The sequence below is a fragment of the Medicago sativa genome, chromosome 2 (genome assembly GCF_051527215.1).
Source record: "Medicago sativa cultivar Bolivia chromosome 2, Bolivia_mono, whole genome shotgun sequence".
NCBI classification, from domain to species: Eukaryota; Viridiplantae; Streptophyta; class Magnoliopsida; order Fabales; family Fabaceae; genus Medicago; species Medicago sativa.
In genome coordinates, this window is record NC_140750.1 from 61,690,424 (window position 1) to 61,702,338 (window position 11,915).

General features: G+C 31.5%; 1 pseudogene; it reads left to right on the forward strand.

The window, feature by feature from the left end:
- The first annotated feature begins 9,311 nt into the window (after positions 1 to 9,311).
- Positions 9,312 to 10,655, forward strand: LOC146949429 (uncharacterized; annotated as a pseudogene).
- Positions 10,656 to 11,915: the final 1,260 nt, after the last annotated feature.

Below are 11,915 nucleotides of genomic sequence, written 5' to 3' on the forward strand. Positions count from 1 at the left end.
CAAAAGAAACGTGTTTAGCATTTAAAACTCGTTTAACACATCACAAACCTTCCAAACCTCTGGTGTAACTCCACCGCCCACAGGTCTGGGATGGTTCATATTGTATATCCCGAACACAGCTTAAATATTTCGGTTTATATAATCTAAATTGTCCCATAACGTGTTTAACCTTGATCTTTGGAGGGTTCTCATGGCGAATAACATAGAAATAAAAGGGAAGGTTTAAGACTAGATGAAGGGGAAGGGAAGGTGTTCGAAGAGGTGCTTTTGTACTTGATCCAGCTGGCCTTCAACACCGAATCAGTCGGGCCTGTGTCCTTCAACACCGAATCAGCCGGGCCTGCGTTCTTCAAAACCGAATCAGCCGGGCCTGCGTCCCCCAACTCCAAATCAGCCTTGATTGCAGCTAAAAATATTCTATTTTTATAAACATTTGACAAAGACAAGAACCATTTTGAGTTATTAATAGAGTCAGGGACCGAATTAAAATTTTTATACAAAGACATGGAACAATTTGATGGTTTCCTCAGGGTAGTTGGTGGCCTAAAGTCCGAAAGATTTATCTGCGGACAAAGACTGTGCTGACAAAACTGGTACAATCATTTTCTAACTGATATAATTAAGGCAACTATACGGTTACAACTTAAATAAAGCTCATTGTCCATAATGGTATAACAATTTACACTTGATAAAAATAGAACCTTTCTCCATAAAATCGTATCTTTTTTATTAACAAGTTAAAACTCAAATGAAATAGAAGTTACAAAGTCATTACTTTTTTTTTTTTGTCAGGTAGTGGCTAAATTCACACACATTATGTGTGAAGAAATGAGAATACGGGGTTCGAACCCCGAGCCCTGCACATAATATCCCTAGTAGCTACCAACTGAGTTACGCTTACGGGACAAGTCATTACTTTTTCTTGTACATATCATAACCACACTCATATATATAAATAATAAAGTTAAAATACACTTTGTTCTTTTGTACAATCAGACTTCTAAAAAAAAGAATCTTTGAATTATAAGAATAAAAGCTCAAAAATTAATTATATGGGGCTAAATCTAAATTCAATCTAATGACAAGAGAAAAGTACATTTAATCCTAAAAATTATAACGTCTTCGAAATATTTTTTTTAAAGAAACTTCTTTGGAAAAAATTTAACTTTATATTATAGTCGATAAAAATATAACCTTCATATATAACACACTATTATTAAAAAAAATAAATATAACACAACATTATATATCATAAAAATCAGAATCAATATATTATAACTCCCAAAAATCAAAATGTATTACGTTGGTTTTTTTATTTCCAAAGTCTATATTTTGAAACGGATTTTCAACCATCGAAGTTATTGTTGGTTTTGTAATTCAAATATACATTGAATATAATATCTTGAACACCACCAAAGAAATTACCAGGTTGAGTCACGAACATGTCGCTCTCGTTTCACAATAGTACCCAAGATACTTTATCTTAGAGTCACACAAAAATATAGTGCAGCTCTGAAGTTCCCTTTCCTGAGAAGTCTTTTTTGAGTCAAAATATTGTCCGTGATATATACCCTTTTAGCAGGTTCCTCCCTAGAGAATGATGCTAGTACTACTACTATTACATGGACTCATCTGAATATTAAAGGCAATCAAATCTCTCACCCTGAGGCTGACTTTAAGAGCATATGCAATGATTCCTTCCAAAAAAAAGAGCATATGCAATGATAATACAGTGCCTCATTGTTATTCCTAATACATATGCAACAACCTCTTTGTAATCAAATCAATAAATAATGATGAAAGACAAGGTATCTCAAGAGGGTTGTCTTGCCAACTGACATACTTCTATTGCCAAGACATCAAGACCTAGCTCGTAATAACCTCTTGGTATTCAATACCAAATTTCCAGAATCTAAAGGAACTCTTTTATCAAAAGAATAAGCGTCAAAGAATGAGTAGGCTTATCATACCTTTTATTTTTTGACTGCCTCTTAAGCATTCGCAACAAGGCTTGACGATCCTTAAACGAGATTCTTGCAAACTGACATAAACTAACTAAAGATGGATCTAGATGGTAGGCTTTCGGTTTGGAGTATATTTTAACCTTCTCGGAACAATGATTTTGAATCCACTTGTAACTCCAATGCCTGGAAACATTTGATTGTCGTTGATTAGGATGACAAGTTTTAGTTGTACTTACTTCGAGTAGTTGAGTTGGTGACTGCATCAAGATTGGTTGGTTTTCACTTCAAAGAATTGCTACTTTCAGAAACATTTCTCTGCGGATTCACTATAAGGTGTATGCATGCGTGAAGACTTCTGTTGGTCGAGAGGAACAGGGCTGGACCATGGGGAGTGCAAGAAGCGCTACCGAACCGAGCCTCTAAAAACTATGGGCCTCAAAAAAAATTATAATACCCACCCCATTGAAATAAGAATCACAACAATTACTTCTTTTTCACATAAACCATTCGTTTTCCCCTTTCCTACGACGTATGAGTGACATTCCAAACGACACCGTTAAGTAAATTTCATCTCTCTTTCACTTAATTTTATTTTGTTTTGTTTCGTGTTTAAAAGTTCTTCTGATTTTGATTTTTTAATGAAGCTTAGCTACACAAAAAGTATTGCGTTTTGATTTTACTAGGGCCTATTTTAAAAATAGAACCGAGCCTCCTATTTCATAGGAACGGCCCTGAACAACAATGTCAATTCTTGTCGATTGTTCCCATTCCTCATTCAGCTGTTGAACAAGATAATTGATAAAAGGTTCATTATCATGATCACAAGCATGTTCAGAAGCCGCATGTTCATTCTCCAATGTATCTATGTCTACACAAGCATCTTTCGCCAAACCCATCTCTACTTCCTCCACTACCTTGACTTTGCATAAAATTGCATCAACCATTAGCTCCTCAATCATATTGATCACCTCTAAGACTTTTGTAGTGATAAACAAATCAGCAAAATAAAGCCTAGCAAAATTTGATGTGTAAGGATGAACTTTCAGTATTCTACCGAATGAAGAAGAAATCATAGTAATAAAATTAATATTTCCAGTATGAAGCAAGATGCCATAAAACTTCAACCAAGAACCCCGTTCATAATCACAAACAATTGAACCTTTCCACACATGTACCTCTTAAAAGAACATTTTGAAAAAATCAGAAGTTGCATTAGATACGTCTAACATAACTTCCTTTCCAGAACATGATAAAAATAAGTTGTCCCCACCCATAGGATGCACCCTAACCTTCTCAAAACCTGCATCAATAATTTTCTGTTGGACTAAAGGAATTCTTTCACCTTGCAAGACACGTGTAACCAAACCCTTGCATGCCCATCCAACATCTTCTTTATTAGAAAAATATTGGCTTAATTACACTTTTGGTCCTCGTGTTTTGGCCTACTCACGAAACTGGTCATGCCCTTTTAAAACAAAACAAAATCATCCTTCAATTATCATTTTTGTTGCATTTTTCGTCATACCTCCTATTTTCAAACTCCAGAAACGCAGAGAAATGGCAGTTTTAAGCAGTTTTAGCCCTACCCCTATGCTCAACCATGAAATCAACAAGGAATAAAGCATGTGGGTACAAGGAATCTACTCTATTCAACACATTAACCAAAAAAAACCCTAATTTGAAACATATCTTAGAAATTAGGTTTTTTTTTGTTAGTGTGTTGAATAAAGTGGATTCTTTGTACCCACATGCTTTATTCCTTGTTTATTTCATGGTTGAGCATAGGGGGTAGGTCTAAAACTTTTATTTCTCTGCGTTTTTGGAGAATAAAATGGGGGGTAGGACGAAAAATGTAACAAAAATGATAACTGAAGGACAATTTTGTTCTGTTTTAAAAGGGCAGGACGAGTTTCATGAGTAGGCCAAAACATGAGGACCAAAAGTGTAATTAAGCCAAAAATATTTCCTAACAACCTTCACATCGGTTTTCTGTTCCATCAAACATTTCTTATTCTTGATATTATTTTCACTTGTTTCTGCATCCGAGTTGCTCTTTGGAACATCCTTCCCCCCTTTGACAATCTCCTTCCATGTTTCTTGAAACTTACCAATAACCGTTTTTTTCTTCAAAAGTGATGTCCAATTTTCGTCTTCCTTCTCCTCCTCAATACGACAAGCCTCTCTCTTGACCTTCTCCAACTCCTCCTTTCTCCTGATAATGCCTTTCACACCCTCATCAAGCTCACTTTTTTTTTCTCATTGTAAATGATTTTTTTACTCAATTTTTTTCTCTAATGACCCCTAAATTGAAGGGAAATCGTATATCAAAAATAGAATATATGCAACAGATAAAACAAAAAATTTTGTCTCTTAAATGGATCCTTACGAATGTAATGCATTTCCTTTGATGTCGAATTTTCTAGACAATCACAGGCACCACTTGGTTGGTGGCACCTCTACTTAGTCCACACGAACAACTTCTTCCACTCACAGTGCTAGCTGCTACGAAATGAAGGCTTAGAGAGAGGGGACAATTTTAGAGTTTAAAAAATCTAGGGTTTCTGAATTGTCCCCTCTCTCTATTTATAAATAGAAATCAGGTTTATACAATTGCTCCAACACAAGAGTTCTATTTATATAACCACTTCTGTGCTAAGCAAGTCAAGCGATATTGAACTTGTGCAAGCCTAATAACTCTTTCGTTGATTTGCTAACTAATTGGCTCCAATTACTAAACTTAACCCTAAGTAATAAGTCTCACTTATTTCTCTCTTTTAGTTGTCCTTTTGTGTGTGCCCTTGTAGATTCTTGTAACATTGACAACAATATTAAATTTTATATTTAATATTATAAACAGTAAGTTATATCTAGCAATACATCACTGTTACCTAAGTGACAAGAAAGTCAAGTGATCTCACGAAACATTTTCTTGAATACGATGTATAATATGTCATCTTTGTCTAGTTCAATTTTGGGCACTTAGACATTTCTTTCGTTATGTAGGAGAGTAAAATTCCATCTAGGTTACTCGTTCCTCTCAACATGATTCGTCGAGTACCCATCAACCGACTTTATAGTCATTCTGTTACGAACGACGTTTATACGACAACAAAGTACCCAACTTCTACATAAAGGGTACACAGTGGTTTTAGGTCGAAGGGTGGAATACACTACTTATCACTATGAGAATGACTTGTGACTTTTACATAACATTCTATGTAGCATTCTTATGGCGGGTCAATCCAATGTAAATATTACCCCTAATAAAGAGAGAAAAACTAATATATTAGAGGAAACTTGTAATAAATTACATATTTAAGCTTGTACTTTATTAATTTTTAGTAAACTAATATATATATATATATATATATATATATATATATATATATATATATATATATATATATATATATATATATATATATATATATAAGGGGCTGCTAACTTACTCCCACCCAAAAACATGAAGGAGTAAGTTAGCAAGCCTACTCCCACTTGCTTTCGACCAAATAACCAATTCTCATCACTTAAAACATTTTTTAAACAAAGGATATATTTGTAAATTTATAAATTTATTTTAATTTTTAAATAAAAAAATATTAGAAACTTTTTTCCTTAATGTTTGTTATGTCTTACGTCGCTGAACGGTGCAAAACAAAATTGTGCTAGCTTCTTAATGTTTGTTATGCCTCACGTTTGCTTAATTAATTTATTTTTGGAAGAATTTTTTTTTTTCGTGAAGCAAGTTACCTTTTGTTACTTATTTTTGTTTGGTGATGTTTATATTCTGTAGCTTAATTAAACGTGAAGCAACACTTTTTCTTATAGCTTAAAAGCGATACTTTTTTACTATAAAATCTAAGAATGCAGAGAAAATTCATAAAAAAATGGGGAATACTGTGCAAATTCATTAAAAAAAATCATTAAAAAGGGGTATGTGTATAAGGACATCATCGAAAAACAGTAACATTTTGAGGGGCGTGTAATAAAGTTTTTGGGGGTGGACGATGTTGTCATGTTCCAACAAGAAACTTGTTTCTATTTAAAAAATAACATAAAATCCAATTTACAAATTTATCCTTACATTTAACATTGTCTTAAATATATAATAGTTGGTTTTTTTGGTAAAATACTAGTGTGAGTAGGATTGCTAACTTACTTCTTCATGTTTTTGAGTGGGAGTAAGTTTTTTTTTTTTTTTTTAGGAAAGAGTGGGAGTAACTTAGCAACCCATATATATATATATATATATATATATATATATATATATATATATATATATATATATATATAAATAATAATAATAATAATAATAATAATAATAATAATAATAATAATAATAATAATAATAATAATAATCAAGTTACCCTTCAAGAGCTAAATCCTATAATTAGAGCTCAAAATTATACTAATGCTTTTATTACTCGTCTAGGAGATCAACTTATTTCTTTAGAAAAAGAATTAATTAATTTAAAAAATCTTTTTGAAAAACATATAAAGGGTTTTAAAACGGAAAAAGAAAGTGATGAATTTGTTAAAATTCTTGAACAAAAACTTAGTCAATTAAAAATAAATATGGTATCTCAAAAGGATATTTCTGAAATTTCTGATACTTCCAGTAATACTGAAAGTAGTAATAATGAAAGTAATATTGGTGATGTTGACCAACTTACTGCTATGTTTAATAATCAAAACCTTAATGAAGCAGAAATAAATACAATTTATACTTCTAAATCTTTAGAAAAATACTATTATAAGAGGCCTACACCTCAGGATCTTCTTTTTGAAGAAAATGAATTTTATCAAAATTCTTATTCTGGAAAATCCATTTATGAATGGAATATAGATGGCTTAAATGAAAAGCAAATTATGGATATAATACATCGTATGATCATGTATTCTACTGTTTGTAAACAGCAAGGAAACTTTGATAGTTCTATAGCCCAGTTTATTGTAACTGGATTTGTAGGTCAATTAAGAGGATGGTGGGATCACTATCTTAATGAAGATCAGAGACTTGAAATTCTCAGACATAAAAAAATTATAGTTATGGTTGAAGGACCTAGTAATACTATTATGAATACAGAAGAAGAAGATGCAGTTTATACTCTGTGTCTTGCTATACTGCATCATTTTGTTGGATCAAATGTCCCAATTGCTGAAAAGTTAAATACTCTTCTTCAAAATTTGAGATGTTCATCTTTAACTCATTTTAGATGGTACAAGGATACTTTTTTATCCAGAGTTTTTCAATTAAAAAATCCTAATGCAGACCATTGGAAATCTAAGTTTGTAGATGGTCTTCCCTATTTGTTTGGTGAGAGAATTAGGCAGGCTCTAAGAAATAAAAATGATGGTATAAATATTAATTACCCAGACTTAACGTATGGCCAAATTATTGGTACATGTATTAATGAAGGATTAACTTTATGTAATGATATAAAGTTAAATAATCAATTAAAAAAGCAAAGATTAACAGAAAAACATCAAATAGGAGATTCTGTGAACAATTTGCTTATGATTTAGGAAAACCTCCTACTGATAAAGGTAAGAGAAGAGAAAAAATTTCTAGTAAGAAATCTCATAGAGATAATAAAGGAATTTATAAGTCCTCGCATAAGAAGAAACATAAACATAGAAAGAATTTTTCTAGAAATAAATTTAAAGATAGGAATCCTAATAAGGATAATAGAAAAAGAAAAGCAAAAAATTTAGATGTAACATGCCATAAATGTGGCAAAGTTGGCCATTATGCCAATCAATGTTGGACAAAAAAGGCCCTCAATAAAATAGAAGATGGGAATCTTTGTATGCAATTAGAAAAAGTTCTTCTTATTAATACTGATAGTAATTGAGGTAAAAGATATTTTACTTAAAAAAGAAAAACAATTATGTTTTCTTAAAGAAGAAATTAATTTCCTTAATGTTAACGATCAACTCAATAGAGATGAGGTAAAAAGACAAGTTAAGTCTATTGAAAAACAATTTCATGATGAAGTTTGTAACGAGCTTCCTAATGCTTTTAGGAAAGAAAAAAGCATGTTAATCTTTACCTTAGGTTGATGATTTTAATGAAAATCAAATTCCAACTAAAGCTAGGCCAGCTCAAATGAATCAAGAATATCTTGATCTCTGTGAAAAAGAAATTCAATCCCTCTTAGACAAAGGACTAATTAGAAAATCTAAGTCTCCTTGGAGCTGTACAGCTTTCTATGTTAATAATGCAGCTGAAAAGGAACGAGGAGTTCCTAGATTAGTTATAAATTATAAACCTCTTAACAAAGTATTAAAATGGATTAGATATCCTATCCCCAATAAAAAGGACTTATTGGATAGATTAAGCAATGCTTTAATCTTTTCTAAATTTGATATAAAATCTGGGTACTGGCAGATTCAAATTGCTGAAGTTCCTGTTGGACAATATGAATGGATTGTCCTTCCTTTTGGGCTTAAAAATGCCCCTTCTGAATTTCAAAAAAATTATGAATGACATTTTCAATGCCTATTCTGAATTTATAATTGTTTATATTGATGACGTTTTGGTATTTTCCAAAAATATTGATCAACATATTAAGCATTTAAAAATATTTAAAGATATTATAAAAAGAAATGGGTTAGTCATATCTGCCCCAAAAATGAAACTTTTTCAAACTAAAGTTAGATTTTTAGGACATGAAATTCATAATGGAACAATTATTCCAATTCAAAGAAGTATTGAATTTGCTTCTAAATTTCCAGATATCATTAATGACAAGAAACAATTACAAAGGTTTCTTGGAAGTCTGAATTATATTTCAGATTATTACAAAGATTTAGCAAAAGATACATCTATTTTATATAATAGACTTAAAACTAATCCTGGTCCCTGGACAGATAAGCATACTAAAGCTGTCCAAAGAATTAAATCTAAAGTAAAATGTCTTCCTTGCCTTTCTTTGGCCAATCCCAATCACTTCAAAATAGTTGAAACTGATGCTTCAGATATTGGGTATGGTGGCATATTAAAGCAAGTTAATCCTGAAAACTCAAAAGAAGTTTTAGTTAGATTTTATTCGGGTAAATGGAACCCGACACAAGTTAAATATTCAACTATTAAAAAAGAAATGCTTGCAATTATTAAATGCATTTCTAAATTTCAAAGTGATTTATTAAATCAAAAAATTTTGTTAAGAATTGATTGCAGCTCTGCTAAATCAATAATAGAAAAGGATGTAAAAAATCTTGTTTCAAAGTAAATCTTTGCTGGATGGCAAGCCCAATTAGCTGTATTTGAATTTGATATTCAATTTATTAAAGGAAAAAATAATTCTCTTGCTGACTATTTGACTCGTGAATTTTTACAGGGAAATGACAACCCCTAATAGGGGAAGAGGCAGAGGTCGTGGCCCTGGAAGTTATGGCAGAGGTAGGAGTAATAATATATTACCTTACCAAGAGTCAAACATTCCCTTAATAGGGGATTGAACCACGATATCATATAATAAGGGTAAACCATCTTTTACCCAGAAAAAAGAAGAAGCATCTTCTTCTAAGACTTCTGATAAGATAATATCTTATAAAGAAGCAGCTGTTAATGAAGAACAGATTTCGGAATATTTCAAAAATCCTGTTACTGAAAATATTTTTCATATTGAAGAAGAAGATGTAGAAATGGCCAATAATGATGGTTGGTTCATAAAAACCAGATACCTTGAATCAAGAGCTTATCCTGGATTGTCAGGAAAATCTAGACCTTATTTAGAAATTCTTTTAAAAATCACAGAATCTGTGACTATCACTCATTATTATCATAATAGTGATCCAAAATTTTTTATAAATTTTAGCAAATGTCATATTACCAAAATACTATCTCCAAAAGAATGGGGATTAGATCCTAATGGAGAAAAGGCTATTAAAGTAGCCGAAGACAAAATTATTTATTTTAATTATTGGGACTATGTCCAAGCTTTCACACAAGCTTTCTATTATCAAAATCCAAAGAATAAACATTCTTGGTTTTTCTCAATTAATCCTCAAATTATCAATACACCCATACCAAATTGGTTTCTTAATTGGTGGACTAAATTTGGTCCTATTACTAATGAAATTCTGCCAGAAAATCTCGAAGAATTATACAAAAAATGGAGTGATAATAGTCCTCTGATTTCTAAAGTTAGACTAGATAAATTAGTTACGGGACAAAGTCCAATGTTGTTCTTTATAAAATTCCAAATACCATGGATATGGAGGTGGTCACTTATAGTGGCCAGAGACAAATTTAATGTTCCAATTCTTCAAAGAATATTCTTTTATAAATGGTGGTCCAAAATGAGCACTGAAGATGTTTAAGCCTTAATTAAGAATATTGAAAGCGCTATTAAGGAAGACCAAATTAATATAGAAAAGGAACAAAGTTCTCAGTCTAACCCATTAATTCAAATGAAGAATTACTTCCAGAGGAAATATCCCACTAAAACTGAAGATCAAATTATGCTCAGAACTTTAGAGTATATGAAGCAACAATTCTGCTCCACTTTTTCAACAAAAACCAATAGGGATGATTCTATGTCAACCTCCTCTCAAGGATCTTTTGATACAAATTTAGCAGGCGAATCCCAGCCTGATGATGAACTTATTCCAGAAGATTTCTTTGATGCAATGATCTACACCGATGGTTCAAAAGGACAAAAGGACAAAGGACCAATGAAATAAATAAAAATATTTCAAAGATTCCATCATAATGGAAAATAATTCAATTGCCGACAATGGCTACTTTTTCTTTTGGTGTTTGTTGTATTTTTCTATTTTAGTCTTTGTTGATGTGATCGATGGGGCCCACAAAGCGCATCCGGCATCAATAATTGACTCTTTTATCATTTTATTTTGTCGTTTGTAATTATGTAGTTTACCGGTTACCGGTTTTTCAAGTTTTATTGGTTCAAATAGTGAACCATTTCCCTCTATATATAGAGGTTTTTTGTGCTTTAGAAAGCACGCTTTTCTTCAGCATCTTGTACGCTCGTTGTAAAATATTCTCATAAATAAAATCTTTGTTTTCATAATCTCTTTGCTACTGAATACTCTAGTATCCATTCCATAAGATCTTTTAAGGTTTGTTCTTTTTTCTCTGTCTTTAATATTTTATTCTGATAGTATATGTCAGGCTAATTTAAAATAAGTCATGGTGAGTTAAGCACCATGAATAAGGTTCCATCTAATCTGCAAATACTTTGTGTATATATATATATATATATATATATATATATATATATATATATATATATATATATATATATATATATTACTGAGGCAACTCATGAACCAACCGAGTCGAACTATACAAAGTTCAAGTTCAGTTTATTTATCTAACGAACTTAATTTTAAGCTCAAGTTCAGCTCATTTAGTTCATGAACCATGTTCAACGAGTTAATTGTCAAATCGAGTTCGAAATATTATCGAGATAGTTCGGTTCATTTTTAGCTCTAGAACTAACTATTCTATGGACATTATTGTTTTAAACATAAACATAATAAAGAAATGTCTTAATTATTTATAAATAATATTTGATACAAGTACGAGATTTAAATAAAACTGTTGTTTTTTGGATTTCCAAACTATTATATTTGAATTTCCATATTCTATTATCTACCGAAGTTGTTACTAGGTTGAGTCACGACCAGGTCGCTCTCTTTAAGACGTTTCGTGGCACTACCCAAAGTTGTGCAAGGTAGACTATCAACCACGCCGCCTCCAGGATAAAACAAGTCCAGTTACAACTGTGCGGTTAACTACTGCACCGTAGAAAACCGTTCGAGAATTACACCCTCAAATATGGTACTAAGACCAGTCTTTAATACTGAAACCACTTTAATATGGTATTATTACCATTCTATTATGGTGCTAAGACCACTCAAATATGGTGTTTCCACCATTCTAACCCTTAAGTTCTCTAAACTATCAATATGGTACTG